Source organism: Theropithecus gelada, chromosome 13 (genome assembly GCF_003255815.1).
Source record: "Theropithecus gelada isolate Dixy chromosome 13, Tgel_1.0, whole genome shotgun sequence".
Classification (NCBI taxonomy): Eukaryota; Metazoa; Chordata; class Mammalia; order Primates; family Cercopithecidae; genus Theropithecus; species Theropithecus gelada.
Window position 1 is genome coordinate 73,007,125 of NC_037681.1, and position 22,337 is coordinate 73,029,461.

At 35.5% G+C, this 22,337-nt stretch overlaps 2 long non-coding RNA genes across 2 annotated transcripts in view; both read left to right on the forward strand.

Moving 5' to 3' along the window:
• LOC112604988 overlaps positions 1 to 22,337 on the forward strand; it is a 1,409,957-nt gene that overhangs the window by 1,370,838 nt on the left and 16,782 nt on the right. The window lies entirely within an intron of this gene.
• Positions 2,284 to 20,760, forward strand: LOC112604989. The gene is made up of 3 exons (XR_003115322.1): positions 2,284 to 2,301; positions 4,708 to 4,761; positions 20,136 to 20,760. It is a non-coding gene; the product is annotated as an uncharacterized LOC112604989 (long non-coding RNA).

The window sequence follows — 22,337 nt, forward strand, 5'->3', positions numbered from 1 at the left end:
AACACGTCCTTTGGAATATGTAATTAAAAACCTGTCCAAAACTGAACTTCTTACCTGCCAAAAAGCATGCTCCAGTTATAGGCATCCTTGTACAAGGAGGGGAAAAAAAAAAGACTCAATTTTCACATGGATCCGGTTAGGTCAAAATCATTAAATTGTTCTCTATAATTTTTGTTTTTCTCTCATATCTCACTTTACATTTTTAACTAAATCCTGTAGATTTTGACATTAAAATATTTTCAGAGCCCATCTGTTCCTTGCCCTCTTCACTGCTAGTAACTTAAGCTACCATGATCTCTTGCTTGGATCCTAAAATAGCCTCTGAAATATTCTCTAACGTTTTGCTCTTAACCTTTTGTATCCATTCTAAACACAGAAGACCAAATGATCCTTCTAATATCATGCTATAGCACGGCACTACACTGCTCAAAACCTTGCCATTGTCAAAATCCATGAGAGGTCCTACAAGACCTGGCCTCCTGGCCTCTCTGACCTTATCATTCTGCTCCAGCCACACTGGATCCCTCAACCATGCCATGTTTGTTATAGTTTTATTAAAATTCTTGTTCTAACTGTTTCTTCCAAGAGGGAAAGTTTGTCAAGATACATACAATGGCTAATTCCTCACATCTATGAAATTTTCCTTCAAATCTCTCCACCCAATGACCACTTTATTTAACGCTGAAACTTACTCACCCTTATTCAACCCTCCTTCCCCTTATTCTGTTTATTTTTTTATTTTTAAAATAACACTTAACCATCTTCTAATATATTGGGTAATTTACTTCTCTATTATACTCAATTTCATTAAATTCTCTGTTTATTTATATATAAATTATTATATCTAATATATTATATTAAACTTCTCTATTATATTTAATTTCATTATCTGCCTTTACTCCAAAATATGAGCTCCATAGTGAAATTCTTTCTCAATTTTTTTCATTACTATATTCCATGTACACAGAACTGTGCCTGGCACACAGGAGGACACAAAATAAATATTTGCTGAATTAATATTGCATTGCCTCAGGCCTCTAATGGTGTGACATTCCATTGATGATTAAAGATGTAACTATAAGCCTCAGTCTTTATGAATCAAATTGATGCTTTTGCAAAAATTCTAAGTTAGCCTACAGATGCTAAGAATGAACCAGTCCAATTGCAAAACTAAAGTTAGAAGAAAAAGCAGGATAATGTATTTATTTTACTCTTATTCACATCAAAGTTCAATTATAGTATGTGAAATCATTTCAGAGTCTGGCCAGTTTCCTTGACTTAAACACATTGCTTCAAATATTTTTTGCAATTGGTATCTGTAGAAATACATGACTATAACAATGTCTTGTCTTTACAAGGATTTATAGCAATGTTATTTGTTCTAATGGACTTTAAACTCCATCTGTAGTAGATACACTGTCTTATTTTAGGTCTGATAGTCACATGCACTCACCTGTCTTCAGATATACAATACCAATTGCTTCTTATATGTCCATCATATCCACTTACATTGATAAACTGTTTGTCTCAACAAAAATAACATTCCATCCTAAACTTCTACAAAATCCAAAGCCAGGAGAACTAAATTCTAATTATGATGGTGCTGTGTCACCTTGGGCAAGCCAAACAACTTTTTTAACAAAAATAAAACATATATGCGTGTTGCCATACCCTTTATGGACCCTGGTGAATCTCTGAGGGTAGACATAATGTCAGTATTGTTTTGAATGCAAGATCCCGAGTAGCCTCTAACTGGCATAAGATAAAACTCACTAAACACTTCTTGAAATAGTATCTATTATTAACATTACTAAAAAACACTGTTTTCTAATTAGCTACCATGTGTCAGGCACAATTCTATTATCTATTATGCATTAGCTTAATCATAATATCACTATAAAGCAAGGTTAGTGATATTTTATCAAAAATAAAACTGAAGATTAGGAAGTTATTAATTTTCCCAGTCATGAAGCTAGGAAAAGGTTAATATGAGCCCTGATCTCAGGTTTCTTTGCTGCTGAGCCTTGATTTCATTTTATACCTACTTCCTAGCACTTTGGTTAAAAACATCACATTATATCACCAATAAGAATTTTTTTTGAAAATTCAAAAACCAGGATTTCTTTTTCTACCAACCAACTTAATATAGTTGAAAGCACTGACAGTAGAATCAGTGGCCATTTTCCGTAAAGGTCATAAACAAAGAGAATGTAGAATGTCTAAGAGCAGCGTTGTTTACTTCAGATTTCTGCTTATCAATTTTTGTTCATTCCCAAGGACATACTGATTTGTAACCATGTTGTAGGTATTCTTCTCTAATCTTTAAAAAATGAAGTAGTAAAAAGAATTTCAGACCATTAGACCCAGAAGATTTAGAATACCACTCAGAGAAGGCGTGAAAGTGAAATATCAGAAAATCCATTTGGGGCCGGGTGCGATGGCTCATACCTGTAATTCCAGCACTTTGGAAGGCCGAGGCGGTTGGATCACGAGGTCAGGAGTTTGAGACTAGCCTGGCCAACATGGTGAAACCCTGTCTCTACTAAAGATAAAAAAAAATCGCCGGGCATGGTGGTGCACGCCTGTAATCCCAGCCACAAGGGAAGCTGAGGCAGGAGAATCTCTTGAACCCAGGAAGCAGAGGTTGCAGTGAGCTGAGATCACACCATTGCACTCCAACCTGGGCGACAGGGCAAGACTCCGTCTCAAACAAAAACAAAAACAAAAAACAAAGAAACAAACAAAAAAAAAAACAAAGAAAATCCATTTGGGTCAATACAAGCTCCTAAATAATGGACCATTGTGCAGAGGAAACAGGTTATAATGTTAAACATTTCAAGTCTTAGGGAAATCAAATAACTATATTGTTTATAAAATTTGCTTTGACAAGTAAATACAACTTAATATGTTCTTTTACGTTCTTTCATGTACGAATCTATGAAACTGTCTGCTCTTCCTTTATTGTCAGTGTACCCTGCATTTACCATACACTACTCATTTTACGTTTCTTTCTATTTGCCTAGTATCGTATAATATTTTTATCTCTGAATCTCAATCATCATCTGACACTATATGCCTTCCCACCTTTAATTTTAACTTGAAAAAAAATTTTTATGTGTGTTTGTATGGCATTTAGCCTGTTTACATAATATCAAATAAGGTAATTTCAAACAAAACTAAACCAGTCTTACAGCATCTTGAGAACAACATACTTAGATAATCAGTTGAATTTTTTTCACATTTAAACAGGTATTTTTGGTTTCATGTAGACTCAGCCTCTGCAGTTGGAAGGTTTGTTTACTCTTTAATAGTTCTGGGTGCCATTTATGTTCATTTTCTTAAGATCATTTAATTACTGTCATAATTTTTACTTCTCTCTTCTTCACAAAAAGGATATACTGGCTAGTAGGATAATTTTCTGAGCTATTTTAAAAGTCTTTGCCAAGATGTAAATACAAGTATCTACTGTGTGTGTGTGTGTGTGTGTGTGTGTGTGTGTGTGTGTTTTCTTTTGTAGAGATAGGGTCTTGCTATGTGACCCAGGCTGGTCTTGAAATCCTGGCCTCAACTGATCTTCCTGCTTCAGCCTCCCAAAGCATTGGGATTACAGGCATGCGCCACTGTACCCAGTCACAATCTACAATTTAAAAAAAAAAAATGTGTGGGTACTATCTATGTTTTTAAAGAACCTCAAGGCAATTCTTGACTTAAAAAACTTTAGGCATAAAAATAACTGTTCAAACTGAATTATACTTACTTTAGATTTTCCACTCAGGTCTGTCACTGTACTAATATTTTTTCTTGCACCGCTCTTTAATAAACTAGGAAATTGATTCTTATTTGGAAACATTAACTCTCTAGGCCCCAACAGGCTTTGGTACTCTGGAGAAAATCATGGTTTTCTAAACGGAATTCATATTGTTCTCACACTTTCCTTAAATATAGTAATTTCTTCCACACACAAGGAGAGGATCATTTACCAAAGAGCAGTATCTTTCTTTATCAAAATATTTGCATTTAATTACATAATGAAATACTATTACGTGCAAGATACTGGGATAGACTACGCCAGGCTCTGGAGAGGTAAGGAAAAGTTAAGAAAATTCTAGTTTAGCACATAGGAGGAAAAGGAGAGACACAAAGTACTTTGCTGATTTAGCAAACTGCAAATAATCAGGAAAAAAAAAACATTATGAATACTACTTTTCTGGAATGTAACTTAGAAGGTTTGATTTTCTACATTTCTACTGATCTATTGTGTGCTGAGGTATATAAAGATATAAAGAGTTGAATGAGGGCCTGGTACTGTCCTTGACATTAACCAACCAATATAAGCCTAGGTAGAGGAAGGCAATTAGACATGGGAGGTGTTGAGGAGGGTTCTGGGAAGACAGATTCCAGATGGGTTTGTATGAGTACACGTTTGAAAGGATAAAAGTGAAAGGTATGTTTGGGCAACAAAAATTAGTCCAAATGAGTAGGGGCCTAAAGAATACATGGTGAAATATTGCTATAGAATTTTAGAAAGGTAGATTAGGGCCATGAGCTGGGTGTGGGAACATGATGCAGGTAAGTCTGCTGCCGCTGCTGCTGACTTTGTTATATCCCAGGAATTATCATCAACTCTCTGGATAAAACATGTATTAGATTTCAAGTAAAAAAAAAAAAAAAAAAAAATCCATACTAACTTTTATTTTTCTCTCCTAGAGAAATATACCTACCTGTCACTAAAATACATGTCAAGTTACATAATCTGTTAAGGTGATAGAGCATCCTAAGATATCACAATAATAGTGAAATATATTCGTAAGTATTTTACAGATTTTTATTGACTGAGAAGTAGAAACCACTGGTATATAACAAAACAGTCTGATCAATCACTGTATAATAAACACTCACATATATGTATTTCTGTATCACTGAAGTGTAATATGATGAAGAGAAAATGAAATTGCTATGGGAAGCAGGAGGACATACCTAGACCTAGAGGACATGGAAGACCTCCTCAAGGAAGCAACATTCAATAGAGATCCGAAGCATGAGCAGGAATTAATTATATAAAGTGGAGTGTGTGAGAATTGAGGTAGGGATTATACAGCATTCCATAGAATGCCTTAGAGGGGAAAGAGAAAGGGATTAAAGAGGTAATAGTGGGAACCTCAAACAGGGGAGATGGTTGTTTAAGCTGAAGCTGAAGATGTAGGATGGGAACATTTAAACTTCACCTGGAAGTGCAATGCCACATCATTGAAAATGCACCAAGTTAGAAAACAACACTGACTTATTGACTCATAACTCAGAATCTAGGTATCTAAAGCTTCGAATAAAAGCAAAATACCAAGAATAAATTATTAGATTAGATTAAACATATTAGAACTCAAAAAACTGTCTTTGCAGTGTCATTTTCAGTACATTTAAGACTGAATTTTCTATAAATTGGAAGCACGTGAAGAGATTAGCTGTTCTTAATAAATGAAGCACACCTCACAGAAGAGTTTGGAAAAACGTATCACCAGAGTTCCACAGATCTAAGTGTATCTAATTCAGTACAAAGAGATCAAGGCCTGAATATTTAGATTCTTTTTTATTAAGTTTTCTAGTTATTGTGATGTGTAACTCTATTGACAACCATCCAACACTGTGAGAGCCTTTAACTCTCTGGACTCTGCAAAAAATTCCAGACCCAAGGTAACCTCAGTTATGGCATATAGGGTTCAGTTGGATTTAATCCAAGTTCCTTCACACTTATATCTATAGCTGTAACAGCCTATAAAAATTGATCTTTACAAACATAAGCCCTACCATTATGAGATCATAAGAAACTCACCAAATATTAGAGATTTTGTATTATACTTTCTTAGACAGAAAAAGAAATGTGGGCTGGGAGCGTAATCCCAGCACTTTGGGAGGCCGAGGCGGATGGATCATGAGGTCAGGAGTTTGAGACCAGTCTGACCAACATGGTGAAACCCTGTCTTTACTAAAAGTACAAAAATTAGCCAGGTGTTTTGGTGCACACCTGTAATCCAGCTACTCAGGAGGATGAAGCAGGAGAATCACCTGAACCTGGGAGGCAGAAGTTGCTGTGAGCCAAGATCGCACCATTGCACTCCAGCCTGGGCAACAGAGTGAGACTCTATCTCAACAACAACAACAACAACAGCAACAACAGAATTTAATCCTTTTTATAACAGCCAAAAGGAGTTTTAGATTAACTGTAATTAACAAGACAACTTAGATCATCAGAAGCCCTCTGTTCTGTCTTTGAGTTACCTGATGATTTTCTCTATTAGACTGCCCTTAGATTGAGGGATTTGGTATTATTTTATCATAGACTGCTTTTCTTCATCCTCTATTTTACATTCCTCTCCAATAGCTCATATCTACCCCCTGTATTAGGCCAGCTAATTGGAAGCTTAATTGCTTACATAATTAATACAGGGCAAAAATTAGATATAGAAAATCTTTGAGGATGTGGAAGTATGTATGTGCACACATTGCACACACACACAAATATATACATGTTTTAAGACAACATAATTCTAAGTTTTAATTTAATGATTTGTCATGAGCAATCTCTAGGAAAAGATGCATATATTCTCCTTTAAATAGTTGCATAAAATTCTATTGTGAGGATCTAGAGACCTTTAACAAGACTGTTCTTTCTCTCTGCATCTAGTTTAATAACAAACAGCCATTTTCTTTTTTTAGAAAATGTTTCTACCAGAAATAACTATTTTAATTAACAAAAAATTCAATTGTGTACCATTAATTGTATAACTATGTTCATGTTAATGGAAGTGTTTATTTCAGATTTAACAAATAAGAGTAATGGTGCAATAAATAACCCCCTGTATGTAGGTACTTCTATCTTAGTGCATTATTTATTTATTTAAATTTATGGAGTACAAATACAATTTTGATACATGCATAATGGTCAAGTCTGGGTTTTTAGGGTATCCATCACCCAAATATCTTACATTGTAAGCATTATATCTTAGTGTTTTAAACATGGATAGGTTAAATAAAGTAGGAGTACATGGCGAAGAATATGTGTATTTTTAAAATTACCAGTTGCTATTACTTTCATTTCCCTCAGGTACTTACTACCATCAACAATCTATGAAAATGCTTGTATGCACACCAGTAGTGAACTTAATTTTTGTTTTGAATTGTACTTGAACTTATGAGAAAAAAAAATAGTAGCTAGTTGCGTTTATTTTCATTTCCTTGAGTGCTAAAAAGCCTGAGCAAATTATAAAGTATTTATTGATGATTCATTTTCACCCTTTATTGTCTTGATTGTTCATACCTTTTGCTAAGTTTCTACTGGGAAGTTTCTTTTAAACACGTAGAAGAATTTTAATACAAGTAGAATATGTACCCTTTAATTTTTTTACTTAAAAATATTTTTTCAGGCCTATACTTTTAGATTCTGGATATTAGTCCTTTGTTGAATGCATTTGCAAAAATGTTCTCCCATTCTGTATGTTGTCTGTTTATTCTGTTGATTGTTTCTCTTGCTGTGCAGAAGCTCTTTAGGTTACTTAAGTTCCATTTGTCTGCTTTTGGTCTTGTTGCCTTTGCTTTTCTGGTCTTAGTAATAAATTCTTTGCCCAGGCTAATATTCAGAAGAGCTTTTTCTAGGTTTTCTTCTAGGATTTTTATAACTACAGGTCTTACATTTAAATCTTTAATTCATCTTCAGTTAATTTTTGTACATGGTGTGAGGCAGAGGTCCAGTTTCATTCTTCTGCGTATGGTTAGCCAGTTTTCCTAACACCACTGATTGATAAGGGTGTCCTTTCCTCATTGTTTATTTTTGTTGACTTTTTCAAAAATCAGTTAGTTGTAAATGTGTGGCATTATTTCTGGATTCTCAATTCTGTTCCATTGATCTACGTGTCTATTTTTGTACCAGAACCAGGCTATTTTGGTTCCTATAGTTTCGTAGTATGATTTCAGGTTGGATAATGTGATATCTCCAGCTCTCTTCTTTTTGCTGAAAATTACTTTTCCTATTTGGGTTCTTTTTTGATTCCACATTAATTTTAGAATGATTTTTCTAATTCTGTGAAAAATGATCATAGGAATTTGGTAAGAATTGCATTGAATCTTCAGATTGCTTCAGCAGTATAGTCGTTTTAATGATACTGATTCTTCATATCCATGAACATGGAATGTACTTCCATTTGTTTGTGTAATCTGCAACTTATTTAATTGGTGTTTTGTAATTTTCCTTGTAAAGCTCTTTCACCTCCTTGGTTAAATATATTCCTAGCTATTTTATTTGTGGCTATGGCAGTTATACATGAGAATGAGTTCTTAATTTGGCTATCAGCTTGAGCATTGTTGGTATATAAAAATGCAAGTGATTTTTGTGCATTAATATTGGATCATGAAATTCAACTGAAGTCATTTATCAGGTCTGAGAGTCTTTTGGAGGAACCTTTGGGTTTACTAAGTATATGGCTGTGTCATCAGCAAACAGAGGTAATTTGACTTCTTCTTTTCCTATTTGGATGCCTTGTATTTCTTTATTTTGCATAACTGACCTGGCTAGGGCTTTCAGTACTATGTTGAATAGGAGTGGTGAGAGTGGACATAATTCTTTCAACTTTTCCCCATTAAGTGTGATGTCGGCTGTGGGTTTGATATATAGAGCTCTTATTATTTTTAGGTATGTTTCGTTGATGCCTGGTTTGTTGAGGGTTTTTATCATGATGGGATGTTGGGTTTTATCAAATGATTTTTCTGCATCTATTGAGGTAATCATATGGTTTTTGTTTTTAATTATGTTGATGTGGCAAATCACATTTATTTCCATATATTGAACGATTCTTGCATCCCTGGAATGAAGTCCTCCAATTGATTGGAATGGATTATAGTTTTGATGTGCTGCTGGATCCTGTTTGCTAGTATTTTGTTGAAGATTTTTGCATCTATGATCATCAGGGGTATTGGCCTGTATTTTCTTGTTGTATTCTTGCCAGATTTTTATATCAGGGTGATACTGTTCCAATGCAATGAATTAGAGAGGAATCCCTTATCTTTAATTTTTTGTAATATTTTAAGTAAGATTGGTACCAGATCTGTGTACATCTAGTAGAATTTGGCTACAAATCCATCTGATCCTGGGCTTTTTTGCTGTCGTTCTTGATATTTTTTTTTTAAATTACTGATTCAATTTCATAACTCATCATTGGTCTTTTCAGGATTTCAATTTATTCCTGGTTCAATCTTGGGAGATTATATGTTTCTAGGAATTTAACCATTTCCTCTAGATTTTCTAGTTTGCGTGCATACAGATGTTCATTGTAGTCTCCTGAGGATCTTTTTTATTTCTGCGGTATCAAAAATACCGCTGATTGCACTTGTTTGAATCTTATTTTTTTATTTATTGGTTAATCCAGCTCACAGTCTATCAATTTTGGTTATCCATTCAAAGAACCAACTTTTTCACTGATCCTTTGTGTGATTTTTAAAAATCTCAATTTCATTTATATATACTGTAATTTTTGTTTCTCTTTTTTCTGTTGGCTTTGGGTTTGTTCTTATTTTTCTATTTCTTTAGGTGTGATGTTATGTTATTAATTTTAGATCTATGTTTTTCATGTAATCATTTAGTATTATAAGCTTTCCTCTTAACACACTTCTGCTGTATTCCAGAAGTTTGCGTATATTGTGTCTCTATTTTCATTTGTTTAATTTTTAAATTTCTGCTTTAATTTATTACTTAACCAAAAATCATTTAGAAGAAAGGTTTTTAGTTTCCATGGGACTTCTGTGTTTTTGAGAGCTCCTCTTGTTATTGATGTCTAATTTTATTTAACTGTGGTCTGAGAAGATGCTTGATATGATTTCAATTATTTTGAATTTATTGATATTTTCTTTACAGCCAAGCTCATGGAAGAATTTGGAGAATTTTTCATGAACAGGTAAGAAAAAGATCAAGAGTCCAATTTGAGTCCTGAGTTTCTCTGTTGGTTTTCTGCCTTGATGATCTGTCTAGCACTGTGAGTGGGCTGTCAAAGTCCCCCGTTGCTATTGTATGGCTGTCTACCTCTTTTTTTAGGTCTAGTACTATTTGTTTTATAAATATGTGTGCTCTGGTGTTCAGTACCTATGTATTTAGGAAAATTAAATCTTCTTGTTTATTTCCCTTTATCACTATATAATGCCCTTCTTTGCCTTTTTCTACTGTTGTTGGTTTAAAGTCTGTTTTATCTAATAGTCTTGGTTGACTTTGTTTTGTGTTAAGAAGGCTAAAAATAGGCCCATCTCCTAGCCTGTAAGATTTCTGTCGAGAAGTGTGCAGTTAGTCCTATGGGATTACCTTTATATGACAGGTAATTTGGTTCTTTTCTCTAGCTAGCTGCCTTTAATATTTGTGTGTGTGTGTGCGTGTGTGTGTGTGTTGACATTGGATAGTCTGATGACTATGTAACTTGGTGATGGTTGTTTTGTATAGCATTTTGTGTGTGTTCTGTGAATCTCTTGCATCTGGATATTGACTTCTCTAGCAAGATTAGGGAAACCTTCCTGAATTATTTCCTCAAGTAAGTTTTCCAAGTAGCTTACTTTTTATTATTCTCTCTTAAGGGCACTAACACTATGCCGTTTTGGCAGCAGGTTTTTTTTTTTTTTTTTTTTTTTTTGGTGTTGCAATTCAGGCTTCAGTCTCCAGTAATTGGCACTCAAGAGTAAGAGTCAGCTCTCCTTTGTGTAAATTGATGATCATTGGTCACACCCTCCCTGACAGTGGGAAAAAGGTTGCAAGAGGGATCATGTTGGGGTGCACTGAGGTTTCAGGGGAAAGAGTTAGTGACTGTGCACCAGTTCCTCATCCTGAGCAGGCAGGAACCGAATTGCATCCTTGGTACAGGGCCCATGACCTTCAGTTCAAATAGACTTTATCCTTCGGCTCCTGGCCACAGTGTAGCTGCAGCCCATGGACACACCTTTCTCCTTGGCTACCTCCAACGTGGGCTCAGGTTGGAGCCTTTTTCCCCAGGTCAGGGTGGACAACTCTGTGGTTTTCCCGCCATCCTTTGCTGGGAGGCTGCCACTCTGTGTAGGGAGTGGGAGTTGGACTCCAGCCTTTGTGCAAGTCCAGGCAGTGCAGGCTCACTTTCAATGGAGTTGGAGCTACCACAAAAAAGCATGAAAAGCACTTTCTCCACGTATAGGCCCCTAGCAGGGAAAACCTCTACTGTGTTCACAACACTGCACTGTTTGGGAGAGATGACTCCCCTCTGCATCCATTCTTGGCTGGTGGTGCCACCCTCTTCAGTGACTGGCACTGCAGTTGCCTCTCCTTTGTCCCCAGGGAAGGTTTGTCAGGCTGTGTTTCTAGCTGTCTTAGGGGCAGCCCACATAAAGGGTTAGGTTTGGGAGTTTGCAGTTTTCCAAGGACCTGCCTATCCCCTGTGAATGCCAAAGTTAGAACAGGTTGTGGCGTATGTTTGGGTGTGTGAAGAGGGGTCTCATGATGACACGGCTCAAGAGCAAAGCAGAGTAGATGTCCACCACAGGTGGTGCACAAACAATATGGTGCCTGCCATTTTAGTGCAGGCCTGAGGAGTGCGGACATACGTACAAGTACTGGTCAGCTATTTCTCTGTCACTGGGAACTCCCAAATTGCTAATAACAGTGTTGCCCAGGTCACGAGGGCAGAGGGGCTTCCCAACAGTTTGACAGTTAGCAGATAATCAAAGGGGTAAGGGAAGCAGAGAAGCAGCCCCCACCTTCCCTTTCTTTTGGGCTGCACATTTCTTGGAGGTCAATCTCCGTCATACTCTTGCTTTCTTTTTCTGCAGTTCAGCTTCTTCCCATAGGCACTCTGACAGGTTCTGACTCTCTTTCCTCAGTTTTCCATTTGGAACATGTGCATTCATCAGTAACTTTGATCTTCTTTCTGAGGAGAATTGTCACCCAATGTTCCTACTAATCCATCTTAAAAAACAAATGCTTAGTTAAATATTTCTGTTTTTATTACATACAATCAGAATGTAGGATATAATATAGATTTTTATTTTATATTAAGCTTTTCTATATGAATGTGTGCACACATGTGCACACACACATATACACACACATACCATTTTGTAGATGAAAGAGGTAAAATATGTTATTTGTTGCCAGTATAAATAGCTTTACATTGAAGATATTCTATTTTCCAATTCTGAATATTTGGTATATTAAGATTAGTCTTAAAACCAAACTGCCACAGACATTTAGAAATAATGGATAAAGTATTCTTTATCCAGTTATAATCATTTCAGTACCTTGCTGAGCTTGCAGGTAAGAAATCCCCAATCACCCTAACTAGAAACAATGTGAACTGAATAGTAGAGTAGTGGATGCATAAATTCACTCTGGAACTGATCTGGGTGTTAGAGGAATCAGTCCTTGTAAGTAAGGAATTGAGAGAAAAACAACATCCTTGGGACCCTATTAGGTCTGAGCTCACAGTACATAGGTAGACTAAAAACAAATCGGCATCGCTGGAAAAATTCTGAACTATAGTATACTCTCCTTAACCAGAGGGAATTTCAACACCCACAGTGGATGCCTAAAACTGTAGGTGGTACTGAACCCTATACATACTATGTTTTTCCTAAATATGTATGATAAAGTTTAATGTATAAATTAGGCACTGTAAGAGATTAACAAAAGTAACCAATAATAAAATAGAACAATTATAAAAATATACTGTAATGAAAGTTATGTGAATTAGTTCTCTCACCCTCTCTTAAAGTATCTATTGTACCATAATCACCTTTCTTCTTATGATGATGTGAGATGATAAAATGCCTATGGGATGAGATGAAGTCAGGTGAATTGCGTAGGCACTGTGACACAGAGTTAGGTGACTACTGACCTTCTGATAGTATGTTGGAAAGAGGGTCATCTGCTTTGGGTTATTCTGGATCATCTAGCAATGACAACGTCAATGGTTGGATGTCAAGAGCAGACAATGTTGATGCATAACAAGTGGGTAGTGTCTACAGCATGAATATGTCGACAAAGGGAGGATTCACGTCCCGGGTAGGACAAAGCAGGAAGGCATGAGAGTTCATGATGTTACTCAGAATAGCACACATTTTAAAACTTATGTATGGTCTGTTTCCGGAATTTTTCATTAAATAATTTTAGATTGTGGTTAACTACAGGTGTCTCAAACAGAAAGCAAAACCGCGGATAAGCAGGTACTACTCTTTTCATTTCTCAGGTCTCAAAGAAGAAGAATGAAATTATCCTGTGCAATTTAAAAAATCAGGTTCTGAGTCCTGCACTAATACGGAGATTGCATTACTCTGAAGGAATAGTCAAGTTCTTCCCCTTCCAAGATTATACCTTTAAAAGTCAGGTCTAGCGTGGTAAAACTCCAAGGACTCTGGCAGAAGGAAATGTTATGCTATTTTGGATGATCACATTTCTCACTCAAGTCACAGAGAATTAAACAGAAATAAGAGGCCACTCAAAAGTTGAATGTGTACTTTAAAAAATTGCAAACCCCTTCACCAAGAGCAATCTACCTGGAACAAGAGAAAACAGACACACGTAGAAGAATCCGAAACCCCCAAACATGAACTGATCCTTAACAAATGAAAGAGCACATTAAATCAGTATGTTAAATTATTTAAATACATCAAATAAGACATCAAACCAGGTACTGTGAAACACCAGTAGGCCTCTCACATATCTTGTGATATGATTTACTCTGAAAAATAGCAAGAAGTAAGTCAAAGAGAAAATAGAAAATTGTTATGTAAACAGGATGATAGATCTGAGGAAATTTCAGAAATGAAAAGTTCTAAATATTTAATTAAAAAGGGTTTAAGTGGTTATAATAGATGGAGCCAAAAATAAAAGAGGCAATATTTGAAAACATAGTGACTGTGATTTTTTTTCAAAAGGTGATAAAGATACTAATCTTCAGAATCAAAAAACACCGTGAGAGTCAAGAAGTTAAATTTAAACAAATCTACACATGGATACATTATAATAAAACTGCATAACACAATTTAAAAAACACACACAAAAGACTCATAGCAATTAAAGAGAAGGGAATGTTTACTTATACAAGAACGAATTGCATGTCATTTAGTTTCTCAAAAGAAACGGTAGAAGCCTGGAAAGAAATAGAAAAAGGAAAGAGAAGGAAGGAAAGAAAGAAAGGACACAAATGATGAAGAGATGTAAAGAAAGGCAAGGGAAGAGGAGGGGAGAGGTGGGCTTGTTGGGGGAGGGAAGAGGAAAAGAAAAAGAAGAGAATAAAATAAAATGAATATCCTGAAGAAAAGTATCTGTTACCCTGTAGGTCTATAGCTATACAATATTGAAAACTCCAAAAACAATTTTAGACATAGGCCAGTTTCCTACTCCTAAAACTTTATTATAATCCTAAATGTGCATGGTAAGCATATTATTATCAATGCTTCAACCTCTCTGTTATAAAATTATATTGCAGTTTCCTCCACTACAGCTCAGATATTCTTCCCTGCCCAGGAACTTTGAGCTCAGTTACCCATGCGACTAGCTTTGGCCAATGACAAGTGCCATAATGCAAGCAGAGGTTTTAAATGTTCTTAAATGTTCTCGTGTGGTTTGGCTCGCCTCTCTTGCTCCTGCTAACACCATGAGGAATATAAGCTCCACGTTTTCTGCTCCTTTAACCTGGGCCCAGTAATGATACATGTGGAACATACTTGACCAGAGACACAGAGTCAAGCCCATCTCATTCACACTCTGAAGCAAGGATGCCCCGATTGACCCAGGTTCAGGAATTAGAAAATATTGTTGTAGGACATTGGTTATTGGAGAAATTGCTGATTAACACAGTGTGTTTCAGGAAGATGGAAAGGGACCTTGAACGCAACAAAAGGAGTGGGATGAAGAAATGATGGTGAGCAAATATTTGATGAATATTTGAGAAAACTGAAACAAACATGAACTTCATAAGACAACAAAAAAATTTTATAATTTCTTATGATTTGACAACAATATTATTTGTGTATACAAGAAGGGGATAGAAATGCAATTCTATGTAGGCCAAGCCACAAAGGTTGGTTTTAAATTAATAGTAATAAAATATTGGATATGACCAAGTTTACCTGCAAACCAGCAAGAATACAACATAATATTATGCACACATGAGAATATTCCTGGACAGAGGTGCACATGGGATTATCTTCCTGGTACATCCTTTATTGCTCTCAAAGTCACGGCCAAAGCTCAGTGTCTATGCTGATTGCATGAAACTGGGATTCAAGGAATTAGAGGCACACAGAAGCATGTGCTTACAGCCTTTTATCTGAGGTAGTGGGGTAGGCTTATTTAAGGATTTAAGGATTCATATGATTAGAAGATACTTTTGCTGCAACGTGGTAACATTACACATTTTTTGCACTACATTTTCTGCCGAATTACCTGGCTTATGTGGAGTTTGAGTACAGCTAGTCTAGTCACAGCCTACTTCTAAATCAATCCTGACATTCTTAGGATGTAAAATTTAAGGCAACTAATAATTAGTGAAAAGACATACACCTACATTTGTTCCTTTTAATTTATGGTTAAAATTGAGGCTTTATCACTTAGATTTATTGCTTCTTATTTGTCAGTTTTTTCATTTTTTTTTGGCTCTATCATGATTATGTTTGTTTTCTTACAAATTATTGTTAATTTAGCTGTCTATTCAGTCTACTGATGATTTTCTCCTTTTACCCAAAGTTATAATTAAATTATATTTCTGTATTAATGCACCAACATTAAATTATGACTGTATACCACTCTCACTCCAAGGCAAGGCATTATACTTCCAGACCCAGTTCCCTACAAGATGAGAACTTAAGAAAACTGTACATCCACTCCAAACCCTGAGTGTAGTTGATACAGTTTAGAGTTATTTGGTTCTAGTTATAAAATGTTTCACCTGTTTCAAACAAACTTATAAAGAAATAAAAATTTCCAAGTCATATTTTCATAATACATTTCTATTTCACTATGTATAATCAAATGAAAATTGAGCATATTTACTACTGACTACTAATTAGAATATATCTTATGGTATGAATTTGTGTACCTTTTCTTAGAGTACATTTACAGTGCATCCTTGTCTTCTATGGTTTCCCCTCAACAAAGAATGACACGTTTTAAACCTGTACAGAGTGTTTTAAACCTGTACAGAGTATTTTAAAATTCATCTATTTTCTTTAAACAGTCTTTATTTATTATTTTATCATTTTCTAGCTTGCATTGCTGCACATGAGAAATTCAATTTTTTTCTGGATTCTTGCTTCTTTGCAAATTATGTGTTCTTTCTCTAAGTAATCTTATATAATTTTTTTCTTTATTCTTGGGGCCCGAAAGTTTCTCTAGGATATAGAGACCAGTACTGTTTAGTTTCAGTGCTATTTAGATTCAGCAACTTTCAGTACTGTTTAGATACAGTAAACCCTTTTGACACTGAAGTTTGAACCTCAAATTACTTTTTAAGTTAAAAATATATTATCTATAATAATAAACACTAAAATTTTAATAATTTACTTTGCTCTATCTTTCCCTTCTTTCTGCCTGGAATTTTTATTATTTATATTACTGGTTTCCTTGATTTATCCATAATTTTTCATTTGTGAAATTATTTTCTTTTTTCAGATCTCTGCTATAAGGTGTTTTCTCCGTGTGATATGCTAGAATTTTAATTTGTCCTCAGCAGTGTTTTCTTTTCTATCCTCGTTTGTTAAATGTTTATATTTGAAAGTCATATATTTAGATCTATAAATCAATTTTTGTGCTCTTATTGCAACATTTTGACCTTGCATTTTTTTGTTATTGTTAAAATTTTTGTTTTTCACTTTGATTGTTTAAGCTCCATAGGTGCGACCTGTCCCAGTTGTTCACCTTGATCTTTATGCTTCACATGGCTGAAGCTTCTTAGAAGGATTGTGTAATATTTAAACCTACTCTTGGTTATGTATTTCATCAGCAGGTATAGAGATGAAGCTATTCAGTGTCATGTCTTGTGGCATAAAATGGAGGCTACAGCTATGGTTATATTTGTCTGTTGGTTTTTCTTTGGAATTAATTAATTATTCATTTAGTGGACCTGTGAATCTTTTGCTAAGTCATTAGGGACAGACTTCATCTCTTTTCTAGGTTTTTCTAGATATACTTGGGGAAGAGGCATTCCCATTCTAACCTCATGTAACAGGACCAGTGCATTTCACATGAGCAGTTTCCCTGCAGATCTAGTAGCGTTAGCCAGTCAGGCAGGTTTTCCAAGTGCCTCCTACTACAAGACAGCTGGTGAAGCCTCTCTCTGGGCAAATTCAATAGCCCTTGCCATCTGCACTCTTTAGAGCCACGAATTCCCTATTTGTACCCCATAGGAAAGGAAAGAATTTTCATCTGCTGCTGGTCCCATACCTCCCACCCAGCACCCCTAAGATAAAACCTCACAATAGAAAAACAGAAGGAAATCCTGCTCTGTTGGCCTGTGTAGTCTGAAAAAATATTAACACAGCTTCAGTTACATACCTTTTGGAACACACCATATGCTGAACCATGATAATTAGCCCAACTTGGATACTGAAAAATCTGAAGCCCTGTAAATTTTGGATAATGTCAAGAAAAGGGAGAGGAAAGAGGAAACAAAACCAGAAAGCATATGCTAGCAAAGCACTAGAAAGTTAAATGATGGAAGGCCAGGACCATCTTCAAAATTATTCTGAAGAGAGAATGTTTGCCTTTTCTTGATGAATATTTTTTAAATTTACAGACTGCACTAGGTTTTAATTTTACAAGTTACACCTGCTGGATAAAATATTTTGCTTTTATTTGTTTCAGAATCCTATTTTAGGAAATTAAAAGTCCAAAGGAATTTCATTTCACTGGAGATATAATACAACTAATGTAGGAACAAAAGATCAACATCTCACCCCTATTCTTCTGTTTTTTTTTCTTTTTATACAATTAAAATGAAATCAAATTTCATAATAGTATTCACATGTTTATATAGTCATAACTTGGTCTTTTTTATACACATGCATTATGAGTTATTACAGAAAAATTTATACGCCCAAACTGTTTAAAATGATTTATTTGCCCATATAGGAGGACATCTAGCCTGTAATCCAAAACATGGCAAATCTTATATATGAGGCTTTAGATTACTATTTGAAAATATAAATGTAAACAAGGTAAAAACATCAACTTATAGATTTTGAAATTCAGTACCAACACAAATATAGATATCTTTCAAAAAGTTAATGTTTTGTAATACAATTCATACGGGCTTTGAATTTAGACAGTCTAGAGCTAAACAATTCTTTCTTTACATAGAGATTGACTGCACAGTTCTGTTGAATGCAGGTCCCAGGCCCTTAGCACCAGCCACATGTATTCTGATTTAGTTCATCTAGAATACGATATCGATGGTTCATGGAGCAGTGACCACACAACTTATTGTTTGAGCTGAGTCATTTTTGAAAGTCAAAGGAGAGGCATTAACATTTATAAGGCAAATCGTGGTAAATCACAGTGCATGGTCACACACAGACTACAAGCTGAGAAACCCTGCTCTACTCAAGGTGTTGTAAAGTGACTTCTAGTATGTTATGGAAATCAAATACAGAAATTAAATTGAAAACTATAATGCTGTGGAGTAGCATTTCAAGGTGTTTCTTCTTCCTTTTCCCTTTCTTGCACTGGAATAAGCAGAATGACTCATTGAGTGCCACCCTTGTGCCTACACAAAACAAGGCTGCTCCAGCGGGATGCTGCGGCTCTTCCCTGTCCTGTTCTGAGCACCCACCTTACTACTCACAGCTGCCTCTAGAAGAGCATTATACTCCCTTAAAGTTCTTTACTGATTTCTTCCCAAAGTTTAAAAAATGTTGACTTTTCACATATTGCTGTGATACCATCATCACTCACTGACTCAGGTGATACTCTTTGGTCCATACAGAAATAGTGAGAGTGTCTCTTTCCCAGTTTCTGGGCCCCAAAATAACCTTATCTGTGTCCTCATCATCAGCAAATCTCCACAGTTCATTCCAGCCTTGAATTCCTTGGCTCAAGCAATCCCCTCGCCTCAGCCTCCCAAAGAGCTGGGACCACAGGCGCATGCTACTACGTACAGCTAATTTTTTTTTAGTTTTTATTTACTGTAGAGACTGGGTCTTGCTGTGTTGCTCAGACTAGTTTCAAACTTCTGGCCTCAACTGATCTTCTTGCCTTGGCTTCCCAAACTGCTGGGATTACAGGCATGAGCTACTGCACCCAGCCACATTTTAAAGCCAAATAGGGTTCAGTTTATTCCCTCAAGACATTAATATTTTTACAAGAAAAATATTTTTAAGCAAATAAAAACAATATAAAAATTGAATAGGAGAAAAGTAACAAAGTTCTATGAGATTTTTACGGAAAAAAAAATGCATTTTCAGCTGAAGGGTGAGGATAAGAAAAGTACTTACAAATACTAGGGGTTTTTTTTTGTTTTTTTTTTTTTTGAGATGGTGTCTTCCTCTGTGGCCCAGGCTGAAGTGCAGCGGCACTATCTCGGCTCACTGCAACCTCTGCCTCCTGGGTTCAAGCAATTATCCTGCCTCAGTCTCCTGAGTAGCTGGGATTATAGGCACTCACCACCATGCCCAGCGAATTTTTGTATCTTTAGTAGAGACAGGGCTTCACCATGTTGGCCAGGCTGGTCTTGAACTCCTGATCTTGTGATCCACCCACCTCAGCTTCCCAAAGTGCTGGGATTACAGGCGTGAACCACCGCACCCGGCCTAATATTAGGATATTTAATATAAGTTATGAAAGATGGGTTAGATGCTGGGAGAATGGCTGTGCTAAACACAAAAATAAAAAAAGGAACTGTCATGGAGAAGTAAGTTGAGGTTTCTCTTCAGGGAATAACAACTAGTATGAATTTGTACTCACTAAAGCATCAAGCTGAGTACTGAGCAGTAAACAGATTATGCAAGAATATTTTTGAGAGAGTAAAGAAAGCCACATATTTGTGCACAGGTTTATTGTTTTTCAAAGTGTTTGCTGCCACCTTGTATACTTGCTTTCTGTTTACACTTTCAGAAAAAAAGTACATTTTTAGTAAAATTCTATTTTGCAGTGTGAATCTTTTTGTGTGTTTCCCTTTCCAAGTTTGGAAGCAGGAGAGAAACAAGGGAGCAGGCAGATGGAGAAACAAATATTGACTTTATTACTAAATAAATCTGGTATTGGAATAGGATTCCTAAAGCTGAGTCCCAAAATTAGACTGATTTGCTGTTCTAACAGAAACCAGAAGATTCAGTGAGAAGGATGGGAAGCATCTCCCTAACATGAGAAATGAAACTTTTGAAAACATCACCAAAGTTGTTCCTGTCTTGTACTACAGACCTCTCTCTACTGACTCAAGGTCTCAGGAGAAATCATGACCCCTCTTGCCTCATCTGGCTGAACCACCTGGATGCCTTTCCATCATTCTCTATTATGACCCTATATAATGACCTTCTTCCTTATATGTGTTCACGAGTTGCAAAAAAATATATATATATATATATATTCTAGATGTCTATTATTTCTCTCTTTTTAAAAATTCTAAGTAATCAGAACAATACCAAGAAAAATACAAAAGCAAACTTCTTTATAGCTAATTGGAAACTTCCCTGCAATTCTGAAGTATATGTGATATTGGGTATTGTTACAATAATATGCAATATTATTAAAGTATATGTGATATTGTGTATTGTTTACCCTGTGGTGCTACATATGAATTTGTGTATGAAGCTATTCTTTACATTTTAATAAAATGTCAACGATATATAGAGAAAATAATTTTCCTAGGTATCACTGGAGATTCAAAATTTACCTCATATGAATACATTATTTTGGGAACCAATATTCATGCAGCCAGACAGACAATAAATTGGCTAGAAAGATTGGGATGAGCAGGCATTAAACATCACGTTCAGCTCTTAATGCCTGAATTTCAGACTATTTTCAGGGATGGCATTACTAAGGACTATTTCAGAAGAATAAAAGACTATACCAGAAATGGAAGAGAAACCCTGCTTTTTTTTTTTTTTTTTTCTCTCAGCATAAGCTTTTATCCTACCTATAACCTGATTAAGCATCAATGTCACCTAAGCAGTTGTTGATACAGTATTTATGTTGAAGCCTCATTCTTCACTCAGTAAATGATTTTTTTTCCCTGCAAGTGGTTGTATTCAGATAGTCAAATTATAGAGACTAGGCTGTTTAGTAGGTTTGAGGATTTTAACTTGTATGCTCAGTCTCAAAACATATAGAAACGATTGAAACACGTCTTGTATTCCCTAATCCAAAATGAACTTCCTGCCTGATTTTCTATAACTACATTCAAACCTTCTTAACCCTGAGTAAGCTCATTGTATTCACATGTATAATATTTTCTCTCATATTTTTAAGAGTCATCAGTTAATACCACCATTGTTTTATTTAAAAATTAGACTCCACTATGTTCTTTATGAGTGTTCATACTCTTGATTTAATGCCCAAATCCTCTGCCACCTTTCCCTGCAATCTGAAGTTGGATAAAACTATAGTTACTGAGTCACATCAAAGCTATGATAGTTCACATTTGATTTTCACCTCATTTTATAGATACACAGCCTGAGAACTACCTAGTAATTCTGAATCCATTGCATCCTCTATGGGCATTTCAAAATACTCTGACTTGGGCATAGTTAGTGAATCATGTTTGAGCATTTGGGAGGAACACCACATGCTAACATATCATTCAGCAAGATCCATTTGAAGTTTGCTTTTAGGTGTTAATGATTTGGAGTTTTAATTTTACCAGCCACTCTCTTCAGTCCAGTGTTGGGAGATGAAGTGGGTATTTTATGAACCAAATTATGTTTTTTAAAAATTTCTTAAAAAGTTTTATTTTTTGCCCATCCTTTATCATTCCCCTGAAAAGAATTATGAAGTTCTCTTATGTAGAATTTTCTAGGATGTTGCTATGAAATTGGAAAATCTTGTCACACCTTGAAGATTCTACACAGACCATGCATACAAATACTTTATTTGCTGTTGTGTGTCTACTCTGAAATGTTAGTTTTGATCACGCAAAGTTTTTCTTAGCCTGACCTATATAAATCAGAAACAATGTAATTCTCTCTCATACCTCAGAAAATATGTGCGTGTGTATCTCTAGATAATGTGGATAATCAAAGTAATGACTAATGGTGGAAAGGACAAAAGAAATCATTATGAAGAATGCATCAATTTGACTATTCCCTTGCTTCTTTGTCATGCTTCTACAAATTTACAGTAACTATGATTCTTG